This window comes from Bos indicus x Bos taurus, chromosome 10 (assembly GCF_003369695.1).
Source record: "Bos indicus x Bos taurus breed Angus x Brahman F1 hybrid chromosome 10, Bos_hybrid_MaternalHap_v2.0, whole genome shotgun sequence".
Taxonomy (NCBI): Eukaryota; Metazoa; Chordata; class Mammalia; order Artiodactyla; family Bovidae; genus Bos; species Bos indicus x Bos taurus.
The window spans coordinates 73,610,067-73,626,984 of record NC_040085.1 but is presented as its reverse complement, the minus strand read 5'-3'; the positions used below and the strand labels follow the sequence as shown (position 1 = coordinate 73,626,984).

The 16,918-nt window shown below is 36.0% G+C and overlaps 1 protein-coding gene and 1 non-coding gene across 7 annotated transcripts in view; both read right to left on the bottom strand.

The window, feature by feature from the left end:
- Positions 1 to 16,918, bottom strand: part of RAD51B (RAD51 paralog B) — a 620,299-nt gene that overhangs the window by 469,409 nt on the left and 133,972 nt on the right. The gene's annotated exons all lie outside the window — the stretch shown is intronic.
- Positions 6,453 to 6,524, bottom strand: TRNAC-GCA. Its single transcript has one exon. It is a non-coding gene; the product is annotated as a tRNA-Cys (tRNA).

The window sequence follows — 16,918 nt, the reverse complement described above, 5'->3', positions numbered from 1 at the left end:
CTTAACAAATGGCAGGCAAGATAAACATAAAGAAAACCACTGAAAATCACATCATTATCAAAGTACTAAAAGAAAAGTTATAAACAGAGAAAAAATTTTAAGCAGTAGCAGAAAAAACATTACATGCCAACAAAGGTAAGAATTCCTTTGAATTTTCATGCAAAGCAACACAAGCTAGAATATAATAGAATGACAACTTAAGTGCAAAAAGGAAAAACACACACGCCCACACTAAATACTGTCACTGCAGAATCCGTATCTAGTAAAAATACCCTTTAAAATCAAAAGTAAAATAAAGATTTTTTTTGCAGAAAAACGAAGGCTGAGAGAATTTATTGCAAACACATCTGCAATAAAAGAAATGTTAGAGAATATTCTTCAGGATGTAATTAAATGATGCCAGATGAAAACCTGGATCTACACAAAGAAACAAAGAATATCAGAAAAGGTAAATATGTAGCATTTATTATTAATTTTTAGTTTTAATACTTAATATTTGCTGCTGCTGCTACTGCTGCTGCTAAGTCGCTTCAGTCGTGTCCAACTCTGTGCGACCCCATAGACGGCAGCCTACCAGGCTCCCCCGTCCCTGGGATTCTCCAGGCAAGAACACTGAAGTGGGTTAATAAATATAAAATCATCATTTATAAATTGTATTATCATAGTAAACATGTACAAATTAAACTTTGATAAATTTATAAAATAAATTTAATTAAAATATTACTATTTAATGTTAAATATAAAAGGCTTTTTTCCTCATTTATTTAATTCCTTCAAACATTGTTTAAAGCACAAAATGTTACCTTTAAATCATTTGTTTGGTACCACTATGTATCACACATTATGCTACAATCAGGGGATAAAGTGATGAATCAGAAATAATATTTACCCTCAAGACACTTAGGAGGAAGAAAGACAGATAAACAAATATGCTTATATATGTGCAATATATAAGGATTTTTGAGAAGAGTAGGTACTTGCCATAGTCAGAGCAAGGAAGGAAGAGATCAATTCTGCTAGGAGGTACGTTCTACAGAGAAGTCTTCATCCACAGATGATGACAGAGCTAAGATTTGAAAGATATACAGATGTTCAATAAGTGATTTTGGGGATGAAGGTAGGAAAACACAATATATTCCATAAATAGAAGAGGCATGAGACAGTGTGAGTCAGTAAAATAATTCAGTAAGGCTGAAGCAGAAGATAGAAAGGGAACAGAGGTGAGACCGGATAAAGGGATGACAGACCACAAAAATCTGTTTCACGAAAAGGAGTATGGATTTCAGAGACAACTAGGAGTACCTGATAAAGTTTTAATTGCAGAATAATGTTTTCTTTGTGTTTTTGCTTTAAAGTGCACTTTCACAATAGAGATGTAGGAAAAGGATAGGGTATACAGAAAGGGCTGAGGACAGGCCTGGAGATGTGGACTCTGTATAACTTAGGAGATGACTAAGGAAACCTAAACTAAGGCAAAGATGAGCTACTTGCTCCTTCCTGATACTCTTCCTTCACTGGTCTTCCAGGACAGCACACTAGATCTCCTGGTCATTTCACTGGTTGCTTCTTCTCATCTCCTTTGTCAATTCTCTTTTTGTCCCCATCTCACCCAAACCTAGACTTCTTAGTGTTGAAGAGCACTGTGCTCAGTTCTTGTCCCTTTCTCCATCTACTCATACTTTTATTTATTTATTTGTTTTTACTCATACTTTTAGAACATTCATTTAGCCTTTGGTTTTAAATACCATATATTTGCATTTGCCTCTCAAATTTATTTCCACTGAATTCTGAACTCATGTATCTGACTATCTACTCAATACCTTCACTTGGATACCAAGTAGACATCTCAAAGTTAGCAAGTCCAACAACTCAAGGCTTATTGCTCCCTTCTAAAGCTCTTCCACCTACAGCATTTTCATCTCAGTTGATGGGAAATAGTTACTCAGTGAGGGGAGGAAAAGAAACCTTAGATTTATCTTGACCCTGTCTGTTATGCCCAGTTTCTAATCTATTAGAAACTACTGTTGCCAACTACTGTTGGACTAAGTGCTAGTCCATTTAACACTAAACACTCCATCCAAGCTATGTTCATTTCTTGATTAAAATATTCCAGCCTCCTAACCGGTCTGTTTCAGTCCTTGCTCACACAGTCCATTCTCAGCCCAGCAACCAAAGTGACTCTCTTAAAACATACATCTGGTATCCCTTCTCTGCTCAACGCAATACCTCCATTCAGTGCTCCACAAAGGCCCTACAGAAACTGACCACTGTTAAATCTAAAATCTCATTTCCCATGACCCTTGCTCTTGCTCTCTTGTACTCCAGAGGTACTCCATATGTACTGGCCTCCTTGGTGTTCCCTGAACTCACCAGGGATGCTCTCATCTTACAGTCTTTGCACTGAGTTATTCTATCTGGAAAGCTTTTCCCCAGATATTCTCATTCACCTCCTTCAGGTTTTTGCTCAATTTCCATCTTTTCAGTAAGGTCAACACAGACCACTATTTTTAAAATCACAACTCTTTCCACACTCCCACAGTTCAAAACCCCCATCTTATCATACTATTTCCTTCTTTGTGGCATTAATACCTTTTAAAATATTATATATTTCATTTAACTCTTAGATCTAGTCTTTATTATCTGTCCTCACCACAAGCTTCAGGAAGGCAGGGATCTTTTTTTGCTATTATTCATTGATACATCTGATATATGCTGGTAAAGATTGAAGGCGGGAGGAGAAGGGGATGACAGAGGATAAGATGGTTGGATGGCATCACCAACTTGATGGACATGAGTTTGAGCACCAGGAGTTGGTGATGGACAGGGAAGCTTGGCGTGCTGCAGTCCATGGGGTCACAAAGAGTCAGACATGACTAAGGGACTAAACTGGACTGATTGATAAGTCTCAGTCAACTAGAACAGAGTCCTGCATATACTACTGCTAACAAAGTATTCCTGAAATGAATAAACTGTATCAGTGATGTAGAGAACACAGCTAAGAGAAAGGTGAAGAATATATAATTAGCAGGATTTGCCCATCAGTAGTATCTGGAGGGCAAATGACAAAAAGAGGTGTGAATTGACATTCATATGTCCAACAGGGACAGAGGAAGCAAAAACATATTTGTGAAAAGATGCTGAGTTCAGTTTTGGACATGTGGAGTAAATGACTTACTTATTTCCTCTAGTAAATCTGTCTCACAGTCCAAATCCTGAAAGTCAAAGCCAGGTCTTAATCTGGTGACCTATTTTTGTGGAGGCCATGTTTTTGTTCTCATTTTTTTTCATTTCTTTGCAACTTTTTATTTAATATGATGGGAACACTTCTATTTAGTTAACCTTTTGAAGTATCTTTGAAAGTTCTCTTTTTAATTGTGGTAAAATACATATAAAAAATTTACCATCTTAACCACTTATGAGTATACAATTCATCAGTGTTCAGTATATTCACACTGTTGTATTAACACAACCAATTTCTAAAACTTTCTTATCTTAGAAAACTATACCCATTAAACAACTTCCCATTACCACCTCCCCCAGTTCTTGCCAACCACATTCCACTTTCTGTCTCTATGAGCTAGACTACTCTAGATGCCTCATATAAATGAAATCATATACTATCTGTCTCTATTACTGTCTCATTACACCCAGTGTTATGTTCTCAAGGTTCATCCATATTGTAACATTTCCTTTCTTTTTAAGGCTGAAAATTTTTCCATGCATCTGCTGATGAACATCTGGATTGATTCTATCTTCTGGCTATTGTAAACAATGCTGCTATGAACATGAGTATATAAGTATCTTTTCCATTTCTCTGCAGTCTTGGGATGATTATGGGAAATGTTAGAGAAGACCATAAGCTGGGGATGGTAAGACTGATTGTTGGAAGCTAACATTTCACCAGAGAAACCTGGAAAACTTCAGAGAAAGACAACACGGCAGTAGCAATAGTCTCAGACATGTACAGATGACTTGAAGACCAACCAGCGGGGACCCTCCCTGACTTAAACACTGCTTGGCTATAGAAGTCACACAGAGGAGGACTTGCTTCTCATTCTATATTTTTAATTATAAGAATGCTACTAATAAACCCTACCTGGGTGTGATATTGATTTATAAGCTCATATTAATAGGTGCACTTTAAAGATGAAAGACAAAGTAACCACCTTACATTAAAATAAATTAAGGATAAAACTTGGCAGCATAACCAGTGAATATGTTCAACTATTAACTTATCCTGCAGGCAATGCCTTTGCTGGCTTAGTATTTCAAAAGCTTTCTTTTTTCAAGATCATTCCTGTCTACCTAGCAATAATACACACTGAATTAAAACTAGCTAAAAACATTCAGTCAGGAGAGCAAAACTTTTTCTTAAAAAGTTGTATTTAGTATGTTTAAGCCCTTTATATAGTATTTTATTTTTCTGTTCAAAGAGCAACATGGATACTAACAGTCCAAGGAAGAAAAACAAGAAAATATAAAACACTAATTCTGAAAGAAAAGAAAGCTGAAAAAAACAAGTTCTGCCTGCGAATCCAGTCTCAAAGCAATGTTAATAATGACGATTATTATATACAATTATGATTAATAAAATCATAATTTTTATATGAATATATATAATCCAGAGTTAATGTCAGGATTTTCCAGAGTTTCTTTTTTTTTTTGCTATGCCACATGGCTGTGGGAATGAGATGTGGGATCTAGTTCCCTGACCAGGGATCAAACCCAGGCCCACAGCAGTAGAAATACAGAGTCCTAATCACTGAATTGCCATGGAATTCCCTATAGTCTTTTTTGAAGTTTATATTATCAAAAAATAGAAAATATTATTATTTTAAATGGAAGTATTTCTTGGGCAAGTTATAAGAAACAGAGCCTATGACAGATTTTTGACGAGAGAAACTAGTATACATTAGCTTCCTATCACCTAGCAAAGTGCCTAGCATTTACCAGGAGTCAAAAAATATTTATAAATGAATTAATGAGTAAAAGAACAAATGAGAGACCAAACCAGTAAACTTGGTTTTTCTGATTTATCTGTATGTGTTCATTGCAGAGTACTATCTTCTAACAGTTACCATATGATCATTTTGGTTCTGGTGCTAATAAAAAATGTGTCAAGTATATACATAATGTTTCCTACAAATATTTTCCCTTCTAAACATTTTTGTTAAGTCCTTCTAATTTCAGAAAGATATTTTAGGAGTGAACAGATAAGAAAAAAGCTCCTTGAAAAAGCAACAGGCATGTTTTGATAATAACCTATACAGATAATTCCTGATTCATAATTTTCGGTCAAAGACATTCTTAGCCAAAGGACAGGAAGCAAGACTGGTAGTAAACAAACAGGGACCATACCACCAAAGAAAAGTCAGGCTGCATCTTTAAATCAACCAGTTTTATTCCCTATTGGATGAATAAATTTCCTGTTACCACAGGCCCAGAAAATAATTTGGCAAGAGCCTGGAAAACTCACTATTTAATTCCCAATGTAGCCCATTCCATTCTTTCAGACACTTCTAAGGACCAGAAAACTCTTCTTTATATGGAGCCAAAATTGATCGCTATATAACATACAACCATTGGCTATCATTTTATGTTGTGAACCCTCACAGTCTCACTCTAAACCCTCTTCTATAGGGAAGTCCATCAAAGATTAGGAGATGGCTATTATGACCTCTTGGCTTCTCCAGTGGCTCAGTGGTAAAGAACCCACCTGCAATGCTGGAGACACAGGAGACACGAGTTCAATCCCTGGGTCAGGAAGATCCTGTGGAGGAGGAAGTGGCAACCCACTCCAACTTTCTTGAGGGGAAAATCCCATGGACAGAGGAGACTGGTGGGCTGCAGTCATAGGGTCACAAAGAGTTGGACACAACTGAGCAACTAAGCATGCATGCACAGTATATATTACATTCTAAATCTGTTCTCAGTAAATTTCATCTCCTTGATCAAGGCCATCATCCCTGCATGTTTAAAAGCTCTCGATTCCTGTCTCTATCATCTAGTAACTTTAGCCATTCTTCTCCAATTATGCATTATCTACAAATTTGATCAGTGTGCCAGCTACTATTTCCTTTTACCTCTTTGTTTATGTATTATGTAATACGAAGCTGAAGACAGGATTCCTGTAGTATCCCGGAGTCTTCCTTTTCTGTTAACACTCTTTCAGATAATTACTCAACCAGCTGCACATTAACATAACTGCATTATCATACCATTCTCACTCATCTTGCCTACAATGATATCATGATGGTATGGTCCATCATGATAAAATTCAGACACTTGTATTGTGTGTTAATAGTCTAATAATCTGCTAAGTGAAGTGAAGTCGCTCAGTCGTGTCCGACTTTTTGCGACCCCATGGACTGTAGCCCACCAGGCTTCTCTATCCATGGAATTTTCCAGGCATGAGTACTGGAGTGGGTTGCCATTTCCTTCTCCAAGGGATCTTCCCGATCCAGGGATTGAACCTGGGTCTCCTGCATTGCAGGCAGAGGCTTTACCAACTGAGCCACCAGGGAATCTCCTGATAATCTGCTAAAGGAGAATGAATTTAGGTTAATCTATCATAACATTTTTTTTTAATAAACTCAGGTTGGCTCCTTAGAGATCAATATTTTTCCTTCTGAGTGCTCATCTGCTAAATCCTCTAACCTGGAATTTTACTGAAGACTCATGTCACATTCACTGCCTGTAGGGAACAAGAAAGAAAGAGAACCCATAGATGCTATTGCCTTGCGTGTGTGCTAAGTCGCTACAGTCGTGTCCAACTCTTTGCAACCCTATAGACTGTAACCCACCAGGTCCTCTGTCCATGGGATTCTCCAAGCAAGAATACTGGCATGGGTTGCCATGCCCTTCTCCAGGGGATCTTCCCGACAGGGATCGAACCCACATCTCTAAAGTCTCTTGCACTTGGCAGGTGGGTTCTTTACCATTAGGGTCACCATAGCCTTAGGCTCAGTGATCTGTCCTCTCTCTCTTTTCCCCCTTCATTCTTCCTACTGAAGTTCAATCTCAAGGGATCCTGAACAAGCACAGGGAGAGGGATCCAGACAGAGGCAGAGGGGAAAAAAGACACCAACAACAGGGTTTCCAGATTTTACATGCCCACCCAGCTCCAGTTCCCAAATGCCTTTCCTGCGCTCTTTTTACCAACAAAGGGAAGCAATAGGTAACAACTGTTTTGAATTATCTGTACCTCTTTTCTTCTCCATTAGTATGTGGTATAGAGCTAACTGCCTGGAAATGGTTCATTCAGGGGCCCCCAACCTCTAGGATCTAATGCCTGATGATCTGAGGTGAAACTGATGAAATAATAATAAAAATCAAAGTGCACAATAAATGTAATGCATTTGATCATCAAAATCATCCCCCCTACCTCAGTCCAAGGAAAACCTGTCTTCCATGAAACTGGTCCCTGGTGCCAAAAAGGTTGAGGACTGCTGGTTTATGCTAAGACTTCACCTTTCCACTCTCCCTAAAAAGAAACCAATTCTAAAATCTTAACATAGCAATAGTCTGTGAGCAAAGAAGAGGCTAGCTTGAGATGCAGCTGTATGATTATACCTTTCTGGTTTTGCTTTTCACTCTGTCACTTACTTACTACAAATTATCTGTATTTATAGGCTTTAGCTTAAAAAAATCTGCAAGTATTTACAAATAAAACATACTATGATCTTTCAGTAAAAAAAAATTTTTTTAAACTTGTCAAAGTAGTAATGCTTATTTCCTAGGCAGTAAATAATCATACCCAATTGTCATGTGCGACCAATCAGAATTTAAAGTAATGAATCTTACAGTCAATTAAAAAAAGAGAAGAAAAACATACAATTCATTTCTTCAACAAAGATAACTCTAGCATTTGTTAAGAAGCTTAACAATTTCAACCACTAATCCAGTCTCTTAAATCTTTCATGTTTATGTTTGAAAAATGTTTCTGAAACTGCAATTCACTTAAATATTTATTGAGTGAATTTACGTTTATAAAAATATAATAAATAAATATTAAAAGTTTATATTCACATTTACAAATTTCTATTATGGACCTATCATCCTGTATGTTTCCAGATCATCCTAACCATAATTAGAGAAAAGTTCTTAAAACATGAGATGCCTTTTAAGCAAGTAAAGGATTATCATATGACAAAGATAAGCAAAATCCAGGATAAAAACACATGGAATATTATGCTCCCTAATTGTACTATCCAAATAGCCCCTGGACTTGAAGGATTTTGTTTATTCGTTTTTACTTTTGTTTTTTGCCTGATTGTCCCATTAGGAACAATTGCAAAATTGATGAAATGGTGTTAAGAATCAAATCACTATGACTGGCTACCATTTGAAAAGAATCATTTTGTAATTTCCTCTGGAGAATTAAATCCAGTTCAAACTTTTAAGGACATTTCATAAGCAGAGCATATAACTGCCTAAACTGGGAAAAATCCAAGGCTGGGCATGTAAATGCAAGCAAGCAAAGCAGGCAATTTCAAAGAAAGACCTCATACCCTTAAGGCTAAAGGGATGGTGTAATACAGGAAATTTCAAATAAAATTGACAATTGTGGCTTCATAGCGGGGTTGCCCACCAATCCATTGCCCTGACCCAGCAAAATGAAAAAGTCATTGTAGGGTTTTTTTTTTTTTTATCTCATTTCCATATCAAAATGCAAGGTCAAACTGTTAACTTATGCAGTACTGCACAAACATCTTTCTTTTAGAAAATGTGTTGGGAATTTCTATTTTATTCTGTATTATGTCTACCACAGACATCACAGAATAGTAGAATTACAGAATTTCAGAGTTGAAGCCTGGGATATTGTTATTGGGGGATTTTTAGAGCAAATACCAATCAATTTCCCTTGCTTCGCCTGCAGTAACCCTTTCTCTGCTCCAAACTGACATTTCAGTTTGCTTGGCTTCACTGTGTGACAGACACATGAACTTGTATTCAGTAACAATTTCACCCAGTCTAAGGCCTTCATTTTTCAAAGGCCCTGAGTGATTTGCCTGAAGTCAAGCAGACCGTTAGTGGATAGATCAGGAATTAATAACCATACATAATTCTGTTACCTTCATAAAATAAGACACTGGGTCCAACTGAGCACAATAATCCTTATTTTACAGGAAAGATACTTTGCCTGGCAGATAAATATTTTACAATTTAAGTGTCTTCTAATTCAGAAATCTAGTAGTTTTCATTTAAACAAAACTAGAACATACCTCTGCAAGCCCATAACTACTGAAACATGGGTGCTAAAGTTATTATATAGTGCAAACTACATTTTACAAACCACATTATAATAGTCTAAGTGTATAGTAATCAACTATCATCACATATAATTAAAGATAAACTCATCATATGAAAACAGAAGATCAAAGCACTTTTAATCCTGCAGGAGCCATCATTTTCAATGGCCTGTTCCATGATCATGCCTTTAATTCATACAATTTAGTGGATAACAGGACTCCTCTTCCTGCTGCAGTAGAAATAAGCCTCAAAAAATTCTGGTTTTTTTTTTTTTTTAACATATGAAATAGTCTCAAGTCATATCTAAGAAAAGATTACTGCATCACCAGTTTCTTACTAAATCTGATCCTGGAAAAAACAGAAAAGATGTTTTTCATTCTCTAAATCAGATGCTTATCCAAGCATACATTTTTCAGTTACAGGAAGAGTTTTTGTCTTCACACCATGGCAAGAGAGTAGAGCACCTGAATTACCTGGTATTTCCTGTTTGCCACTTGTTGTTGGGTTTTCTTTGTTTGCTTGCTTGCTTTGTATTGTTGTGCTTTTAATACCTTCCAAGGCAACGAAACACTACCTGCTACCTGAGCAATTCAATAAGAATGAACCAAGGACAGTATCACTTGGCATTACGCAAAAAACTCCCACTTCAGTCATTTCACTCCTCTAAACTTTGGCTGAACCACACTGACTGTTATTTTACTGAGGAAGTGATTGCCAAGTTATCCACAGGCACAAACACACAGACAAACCACAATATGGAGAATGTCAGCCACTACTCCTAAGAATATCTTCACTGAAGTATGTGCTGAGTAACGAGGAGTTATTCAGTAATTTCAGATAAATGTAGAGTTAGAATACGCTTTCAGAGATAATCAACCAAGACAATAATTGTTCCAGACGATAGCTACAAATGTCAATTCTAAGAAAACCCATGTATTAAATGTCAGCCATCAAAACAAGAGAAAACCGGGTTCTAAGACTTCCTGAAAGCTATGGACTTTTACAAATAACTGATGAATTTTAGGGGAAATCAGAGCCTCTAAAAGGCCACAGTGCATCTTCTCAGATGCTGATTTTAAAATGGAAAACTTTTAACTTGTGGCTGCCTTGAAACTTCGGCTGAATCACTTTCTTATAACTTTGTTTAGTTATTAACTGAAAGGATAATTAAGGATAATAAACACCTTTTCTTGACAACCTTAGATATTTCCAATCTTGAAAGATATTTTTATGCCTAAGATCTTTCATCCTAATTTCACTGCCTATTGAAATATCAGAACAGATGCAAGTGCTATATTGGAATATTGTGTATGGAAAGGGGTCAAACATTATTGCAAAGGGTTTCCTCAAAGGAATGATGAAAAGAAGTATGTCAATAAGTACAAGATTCACAGTGTTCTTAGCATGCCCCATATTATACTACACTTTGAGGCAGCCAATTTCCTTCAAGACTCAATAAAATAAAACATAATGACTCTATTGTTACCATGGCATTCTTTGACATTAATTACTGAGAGTTAATTAATCTGTTATATCCTTCTCTATGTTTTAAAGAACCCTTTTAACCTACAAAAAATTATGAAAGAGCTTTTGGTTTGTGAATATTTGTAACACATATTATAGGCAAAGTATTACATGTGCATGGAAGTGTAAAGAACAGATATGAACAGGATAAATCATCACTGTCTCTGAGGAACTTAGAACCTAGTTCAGAAAAGAAGACCCACACATAAACACGCAGCATGAGTACATAACATAGAGAGAGAACTAAACTACAAAAAAGAAAACACCAAGGTTCGGTGGAAACAGCTGCACAAAACTCAAAAGAGACACTCCAGAAAACTGAAAGTCTCTATTCTTCAAAAAATGTCAGTGTCATGAAAGACAAAGAAAAGTTAAAAGACTGTTCTGGTAAAGAAGGCTAAAGAGACATGAAAAAAAAAATTATCCTTCAATCCTCGGACTGTGGGGAGAACAGCTTACATAGGTCATACTCCAGACAATTTGAAAAATTTGAATGAGGTCTAGATAATAGTCCAGTATTGAATTCGATCAATGTCCTGTGGTTATGTAAGACTGTCCTTGCTCTTAATAGATACATGCTAAAGTACTTACATTGAATGGTCACAACCTTTGCAATTTGTTATGAAATGGTTCTGATTAAAAGCATTATGATATACATGTATTTAAGAGAGAAAGAGGAAATGGGAAATGTAGCACAAAGTTAACAGTGGATAAAACTATGTGAGTAGCATAAGGGAGTTCACTATACCATACTTGAAACTTTTCTGTATGCTTAAAAAAATTTTTAACAACATTTTTAACTCAGTGAACATTTAAGCTACAAAAGACCTTAGAAATGATCTAACCCAATCCTGGACCTAATTTAACAAATGAAGAAACAGATCCGACAATTCGAGACATATGATAACCAGTGTAGATGAGTGGTCCTCTAACTTTTTGGTGTGTGCTCCATCAGTAACATATTTTGGGCATGTACCTCTACCCCCACTATATGTATTTCAATTATTTTATGTCTTCTGTTTGGACAATAATTTATCTTGTATATTATAAGACATATATATACACACACACATGAGCCAGGATGAGACTAAAAATATTTGTAAAATTCTAATTTTTTCTTCCTGCACCGCAGTGGAACATCCTGGGCAGTCTCTCCATCTGCCCCTACCTTGGTGACAAATGGCACAGACCACCTGAAGCACCAAAGAGGCATATATAACATGTGTGAACGGAATGTCAAACGCAACAGCCATAGTGCACGCTCACTCATGTCCATCTTTTTGTATCCCTTTGGACTATAGCCTGCCAGGCTTCTCTGTCCATGGGATTTTTCAGGCAAGAAAATGGAGTGGGTTGCCATTTTCTCCTCCAGGGGATCTTCCTGACCCAGGGATCGAACCCACATTTCCTGTGTCTCCTGAATTGCAGGCGGATTCTTTACCTGCTGGGCCATCAGGGAAGCCCAGAATATCAAGAAAAGTTTGACTTATGTGGCACCTGAAGCACTGTAGGGCTTAGAGGGGTGAAAACTAAAGAGGAGAGAAAAGCAGAGGGTCCAGCTGAACAGAGACAGACAAAAGGCAAAGAAGAAGAAAATCACAGAATTCTTGGCAATTCATACAGAGGCGCAGTGACACAAAGAGATAAAGAATAGCTTGATGATGGATTGTGAAAGGTCTTGAACATAAATTCAAGGAAGAACAAAGCACATAGGCAATGAAAAACTTGTATTTAGAGTAAGAAGTGTCCTGAAACCAAAAATGTTTACAATAATTAACACCTGGCAATGTCTTACAGGATTAATTCAGGAAAGTACATAAGTCATTGGTAAATTATGCATCAGGACTTAGTTATAACATTTAAGAACCAAACTGAATCTTTAATAAAAACTTAGCTTCACCTAATATTTTTACTTGTCTAAGTTATCTAACTATAGGTATAAAGTTGTTTCTGATCCATCAAAGTGATTTACCTTCAAGATATACCTAACAACTGTCAGCACAGGCCATTTATTTTGCCAATGTTATTTCAGCCAAAATGTCAACTGGTCACATTCTTTCCTCCAAAGTATTAAAACATCAAATAACTGACAGGCTTATTACTATCAACAAGAACTTAAAAAAAAAAAAAAACTAAAGTTTAGTAGTTTTGTAGGTTCATCTTAGACAAATCATTGCAGAGCTTTAAAGTCAAGTTTAAGTATCTCTTAAACATCATTATATAGAGTCAAAGTCATACACCCCTAGTGTCTGCTCCTTGGTAGTTTGGTGATAGTTTGCCGTGAGAAAACACTAACGAATTTGTGTATATTTTGTGCATTATTACATGTTAGTACTGAGCTGTCCAAGTGGTGTCACTGAACCTTAGCAGAAACTCATTATTTTCTTTCACTCAGACTGATGTTGATATAAGTTGGCCTACATAAAATTCCCCTTTTTTAAAAAATAAAGAGACCAATGAGATTTGACTTCACTTTCATAATGGAAAACTTCAGCACAATATATAAAATAACAAGAGAATCTTAAGACTTTGCTTGATTTAGACTCTTTATTTTAACCACTGGCATTTTTTCGGTTCTCATTCCTCACTTGTGATAAAATACAGTAATTTCCCTTCGCACATTATTTTGTAATTTAGTTGCTTACGCAATACCATGGAACAGTTTACATGGCTCCTCTGATCCACTCTCTATGTTAATAATAAGCTGGTTTAAGAGAACACATTGAGAAGATAAAGCAAAATATAAGGCTTTATCAAGAAAGTGAAAGAAAAAAAAAACAAAAATATTGATATTTAGATAAAGATTGAGATAGTCTACCAGAATTAAAAATAAAGCTTGCAGTTCCTTTTTTTATTGTTATCACTGCAGTTGTACACATCTTCTATGCAGAATGAAAGGCAAGTGCTGGATGGTCAGGGTATAATAATTCCCTTTTAAAATGGTCTTCTTTGATAACATTCTAGCAACTCTATAAGACTAAATATGGTAAGTGGCATGTGGGTCTCTTCAATAATGTATATGTGTTATATTTATGTTTATAAATATATATTTGTTTATATATTATTTACAGCATGTAAATAAGTATGCTAAATGATGTTGCTTTTGCTGCTAAATTAGACCTTTTTTTTCACAATATTTTTTCTTTTTTGAATTGAGATATAGTTTTATTGACCTATAAAATAGCTGCACATATTCAAAGAGTAAAATTTTATAAACTCTGAATCACATACACATCCTGCAAAACCATTACCACAATTAAGATAGTGAAAATGTCAATAACTCTCAAAGGTTTCCATGTGCCTCTCTGGACTCCTTCCTCTTCCCCTGCCCCTCATTCCTAGGTGACCAGTGATCTGCTGTCAATACATAAAAGTTTCCATTTTCTAGAATTTTACAGAATTGAAATACTACAGTATATACTTTGGGGAGAGGGCAGTAAAGAGAAAGTGTGCCTTGTTTGACTCAGCATAATTATTTTGAGAGCCATGCATGTTGTTGCATGTGCCAATAATTAATTTCTTTTTATTCCTAACAGTATTCTCTTGCACGGATATACTACAGGTTTTTTATCCATTCACATGTTAATGGACATGATTTCCATTTTGGGGCTATTAAAAATAAGGCTGCTATGATATTCATGTATAAGTCACCTTTGTACAGCAATATGCTTTTAATACTTTTGGGTAAAAAGCTAAGTAGAATGGCTGATTGAATAGTAGGTCTATGCTTAACATTTAAGAAACTGCCAGAGAGTAGAGTGGCAGTTACCAGAGGCTGAAGGGTAGGGGAAATGGGGAGATAACTGGTCAAAGGCACAAACTTCCATCTGAAAGGTTAATAAGGTCTAGTGTACTGCATGGCGATTATAGCTAATTATACTATATTATGTACTTGAAAGCTGCTAAGAGAGTAGATACTAAATAGTCTCACCACAAAAAAAAAATTAGTAATTATGTGACAGGATGGAAATGTTCGCTGATGCTAGAGTGGTAATCACTTTGTGGTATATAAATCTATCAAATCAACATGCATACCTTACATTTACACAATGTTCAACATCAATTATATCTCAAAATAAGCTAGAAAACAGAAACTGTCTTCTATGTTCCCACCAGCAGGGCATCAGAGTTCTAGTTCCTCCACATCCTCGCCAGCACGTGGCATGGTCAATCTTTAAAATTTTAGCCATACCAATAGGTATGGTATCTCACTTTTGCTTTCATTTCCATTTCCCTAATAACTGATGATGTTTAGCTTCTTTTCATGTTCTTATTCATCATCCATATAACTTCTTTGGTAAAATAAAATCTGTTCAAAGCTTTTGTCTCATTACCCGCTGGGTGGTTTGTTTTCTTGAGTTCTTTATACATTCTGAGTATATACAAGTCCTTTATCACACATAGGTTCTGAAAATATTACCTCCTACTCAGTGGCTTATCTTTCCATTTTCTTTTGAAAAGCAACTTTTTTACTTTGATGAAGCCCAATTTATCAATTTGTTCTTTTATGGATTATACATTTGTAATTGTGTATAAGAACCTTTGCCTAACCAAGATAAAGGTTTGCTATCATATCCTTTAGGAATTTAACAGTTTTAGGTTTTACATGTAAGTCTATGATCCATTTTGAGTTAATATTTTATATGGTATGATATGAATCATTCTTTAATATGGATATCCAACTGGTTTAGCACCATCATTTTAAAAGAATGGTCTCTCTCCAATTAATTGCCTTTACACTTTTGTCAAAATTCAGTTGTTCAATCATGTGTGGATCAAGTCCATTTGTTTATTTCTCTGTCTTAATGACAATACCACATTGTCTTATTTGTTCTAGGTTTATAAATCTTGACGTCAGGTAATGTTAGTCCTCGAACCTTATCTTCTTTTCCAAAGTTGTTCTTTAAGACATTTTTTTTTTTTTTTGGTGTAAGATGCTTCAGTGATAAATATGAAATACTGGAATTTCTGTCTATAACCACATGAACAGCAGACCTATTTCTTTCTTTAAAAGATAAAACCATCAGTGCTAAAACCCAAGCAATAAATCTTCAAAGAAGACAAAGTATAGTCTCCTACTGACTTCAGTAGGATTTATTTTAAAGTCTCTAGTATATATTTAGCATTGCTCAGATACCGTAATTCAGCTCTTTATTTGATAATTTACTCAATTTAGGCAAACAGCCACAATTTTTAACTGATAACCTGTGGTTAACAGAATATACATATTTTATATCTATTATTTGCTCCTAAGTCCATGAGAATCCAGTCAAAAGAAATAGCAGACTGTATTTCTATCACACTAATATCCACTTGAGAAGGAAACAACACACATACAACAAAAACAAGGAAATCTTTAACAAAGCAACTACATACAACTGAGCAGGAGCTTGGTTGAAAAGTACTGTGGAAAAAACAGGGCCAGATGGGATTGTTAGGAAGACTCCATAAAGGAAATTATAAGTCAGAGCTTGAAAGAAATACTGGTGAGATTAGTATAAGTGAGATCAGTTGATAGGAAAAGGCATAAAGTTATTTAAGAAAGATTATCCTACAGCACCAGGTAGGAGAGACTAAAAGGGAGAATGACTAATGTTAGGGAGCTCAGTGAGAAGACTATTGCTGTAATCCAACCATGTGGTGTTGGGGACCCAGATCAGAGTGGTGGCTATTGAAATAAATGCCTTGAGATAAAGAATCTGAAACTTTGAATAGCTAAGTATTTTAGCTATTCTAAATGTCCAAATCTAATCAAAGTCTAATACTATATTTTAACTGTACTTAAATAGTTCCCTTGGACTGCAAGGAGATCCAACCAGTCCATTCTGAAGGGATCAGCCATGGGATTTCTTTGGAGGGAATGATGCTGAAGCTGAAACTCCAGTACTTTGGCCACCTCATGTGAAGAGTTGACTCATTGGAAAAGACTCTGATGCTGGGAGGGATTGGGGGCAGGAGGAGAAGGGGACGACAGAGGATGAGATGGCTGGATGGCATCACTGACTCGATGGATGTGAGTCTGAGTGAACCCCGGAGTTGGTGATGGACAGGGAGGCCTGGCGTGCTGCGATTCATGGGGTTGCAAAGAGTCGGACACAATTGAGCGACTGAACTGAACTGAACTGAAATAGTTTAGAACTGT